Source organism: Aplysia californica, unplaced genomic scaffold (assembly GCF_000002075.1).
Source record: "Aplysia californica isolate F4 #8 unplaced genomic scaffold, AplCal3.0 scaffold00792, whole genome shotgun sequence".
In the NCBI taxonomy this organism is placed as follows: Eukaryota; Metazoa; Mollusca; class Gastropoda; order Aplysiida; family Aplysiidae; genus Aplysia; species Aplysia californica.
Genome location: NW_004798062.1, coordinates 62,876 through 66,646, shown reverse-complemented (window position 1 = coordinate 66,646; position 3,771 = coordinate 62,876).

Genomic DNA, 3,771 nt, shown 5'->3' with positions numbered 1-3,771 from the left:
AATAATAATAATAATAATAATAATAATAATAATAATAATAATAATAATAATAATAATAATAATAATAATAATAATAATAATAATAATAATAGCATTTATAGAGCCCATATCCACGTTCTACAGCATGCTGTATGCGCTTTACAACAACTATTGTTACCTCAGCAGACCTTAGAACACCCAGGAGAATTCTTGGCTTTCTGAGAAATATACAGAGCAAGCTACGGAGTGCACGCGTTCAAACACTAACAAACTGACAAGATACATGTACATTGTATTCGGCTGTCCATAACCTGGGTGCAGTGAGGAAAATTCGTGTGTAATCCTAGTGTAATGCCTTTCTCAAGGACACACCATTGGGCCCCTGACGGAATTCGAGCCCACAACCTTACGGTTGCCAGTCCGAGAGCCCAACCAATAGGCCACCTGATGACAACATACACATGAGTCCAGTGGTAAACTACGAGCGTCTATGGTTTGGCAGTTAGGGTTTTTACTGTCACACACAGGCGACCCAAGTTCGCTTCATAATATCAGTTGCTTTCCCGGTGGTGAGAAAATAAGTAGCTAAAACTCAAGAAGCTGCAAACAGAAACGACGTGCCATAATTATATTAAATCAGATTGCAAAATGACTAGATGGAGACTTTGGAAAATCACCAGAGGGACCAGTAGAATAGAAAGATGGCACCATGGCAACAACTTAGAAGATAAAAAAGATCGATGGGCAGAACTTTTTCAAGAGATTTTAAATAGACCTCAAAACGAATACAACTTTGACTAAATACAGGCAGAGGAGGAACTGAACATAAGTACAGACAAAATAATCGGGAATTTTATCAACAGTCATGAAAATGAAAAGTAAGAAAAGTCCAAGAGAAGACAGAATTACCGCTGAGATGCTAAAAATGGTAGGAAAAAGTTATGAGATATTACTTTAAAATTGCTGTTTGATAAAATTCTTGAAATAAAAAAACCGCGCCTATGGAATGGAGGAAGGGAATTATAATTTTAAAAATGCCTATTAAGGGAGACTTAAAAGACTTTAGCAATTGGAGAGGAATACCGTTTTTATCAGTGCCCGGAAAATTATTAATTATCTTGTCTCGTATCGGAACAGCAATAGTAGAAACAGGCAGGTTTTCGACCGGAGAGATCATGTACAGACCGACTGTTAGTTTTGAGAAATGTCATACAACAAAGCTAACAAAAGGAATGTCCCAATTATTTAGAACTTTGTGGACTTTAAGAACTTTGTGGACTTTAAAAAAAGCCTTTGATAGCATAGGCCGAAAGGCCCTGTGGAAAATTCTTGCAATTATGGCATCCCAACAAAAACAATAAACTGTATAAGATCATAAAAAATAAGGGCCAGCGCTGTGTCCTAGTTGAAAGAGAACTATCAACACCTTTTGAGGTAAATACTGGAGTTAGACAAGGATGTATTTTATCACCTGTACTTTTTGAAATTGTAATAGATTTTGTAATGAGACAGAGTAAAGACATTGAAACAGGCGTTGGGTGGACAAATGGCACATGTTTAGGAGATCCATATTTTGCGGATGATATCTGTCTATTAAACATCACAGTTCAGGAAATGCAATACCCCCCCCCCCACACACACACAAACAAAACACGAACAAACAAACAAGCAAAAGCTGTGTGAAAAGTTGGCTTTATAATAAATGTATCTGAAATAGAAGTACTACGACTGGCATCTGAAACTACCCCTTTCATTTTTTATGGTTAACCCCTTGCATAAATGAGTAAATTCAAGAACCTTTGCAGCATTATATCCAAAACTGCAAACCGCCTTGACGACGTCCACCAAAGACTTAAAAATGCACGGATCGCTTTGAATTGAAAACCATATGGAAATCAAAGAAAATTTAATTGAAGACGAAATTTAAAATATATATAAGCAATGTTTTGGCCCTTTTGACGTATGGTTCACAGATATGGAAAACAAACAAGACATTTTAATGAAAATTTAAGAACTTCCAACAAAATGTTTACGAAGAATTCTACTAATAAAATTGAATGAATTTATTACAAACACTGAAGTGTTGGAAAGAGGTGTAATTGAAGATTGACGACCATAAAAAGTAGACGATGGAGATATTAAGGCCACGTCCTAAGAATGCTGAAGACAAGATTGCCCTACCAGACACGGTATTGGATACGAACTGGAAATAGAACACGAGGAACACTGCAGTGAAGCTATAGAGTTAATAACTTAAAAGAGGAATAATAAAAGATGAGGCAATCACACAGGGCCTGGATGTGTCGAAGTTGAAGAACGTGACCAGGGACAGGGCAAGCGTGGCCGACTGCTCTCCGCCTTACGTACCTGACGATGGAGATAGTGTAAGTGTAAGTAAGGAAATAAGGGTTTGTTTTGTATCTTCTCTACAGCTCTCTTCTTTGATGCCTTTCTTGCCATCTAAATGTTCAAAATAAGTGTTCATTATGATACAAGTTTACGCCAGCATCGATACAATTTTGATTATTTACGCGTTTCAACTGTTCTTGTCACGACCACCTACCCTGTCTGATTAGGATGTATCATCCTCGCAGAGAGACAGAGATATTAACAAAACAGACTCACCACTGGGGAATGAGTTGATACCAAGCAGGAGTGTGGTGCTGATGGCCTGGGAAAACTAAAGCTATCTTTTTGGCACTATATCATGACTGAATTCAACTATAAATTTGAATGCAGCCTTCAAATCAAGCATGTTTCTTTTTTAAGTCGAATCGATGGTATTGAAACGAAATGATAGATTTTGCCTCTTCCACTATTTGGACGAGCGCCTGATTTCATCACGATACCCCACAAACTTGCCTGGCCCCCAACTTCATCCAATGAACCAAAGTGGGAGCATGCACTGGGTGTAACGTTTCAGTCCAAGCAAATCCAAACAAACAAACCATGACAACAGACAAGCAGACAAACAAAGTAGCTTATCTCTCGCAGCGTGAGTTTATAAAAGGGAGGATTCAAAATTCAAAACCTCGCCAGTTATTAGGTTCAGCGTTATCGGGAGTCGACCATAACAGGTGTCTGGTATTCCTTGCTCGGCCTACGTCAGAACTTATTATATCGTCACTCGCCCTTGTTGTGGAAATTGGGGACAGGAAGAGGTAGGGCGGTTATGTAGCCCTTTTTTCAGTCTTCTCTGGAAAAGAAATATTTTGGGTTCCCAAATATTTTTGTTGTTGATATTTCTATTTTTCAGTTGCTGTGTTTATTGGATTCATTGCCTACCTATCAAGAGGTTACAACAACAAAGACAATTTCAACAGTAGCAACAACAACAACAACAACAACAACAACAACAACAAAACAGTAACAACAACAGTAACAAGAGCAGCAACAACGACAATAATAACAGCAATAAAGACGACAACAACAACAATAACAACAACAACAACAACAACAACAACAGCATAAACAACAATAATAGCAAAAGTACAGAAGCAGTAGCAACAAAAAACACGGCTATAACAAATAACATTGTGTCGACTGGGTCATAAATTACCTATAAAATCCTTTTTGTCGTTTATTATTGACAAGCTCCCATAGTTTATCCTTTACTTCGTCCTTCACTGGCAGAACACAAGATGTGGGCCAATCCCTTGGTAGTCTCTCTGGTCGGATTCCTGGCGGTTTTTCCGGGAACGTCTGGTGAGTTGATGGAGCGAAAGTTGATTTGATTCTCTGTCTGTCTGTCTGTCTGTCTGTCTGTCTGTCTGTCTGTCTGTCTGTCTGTCT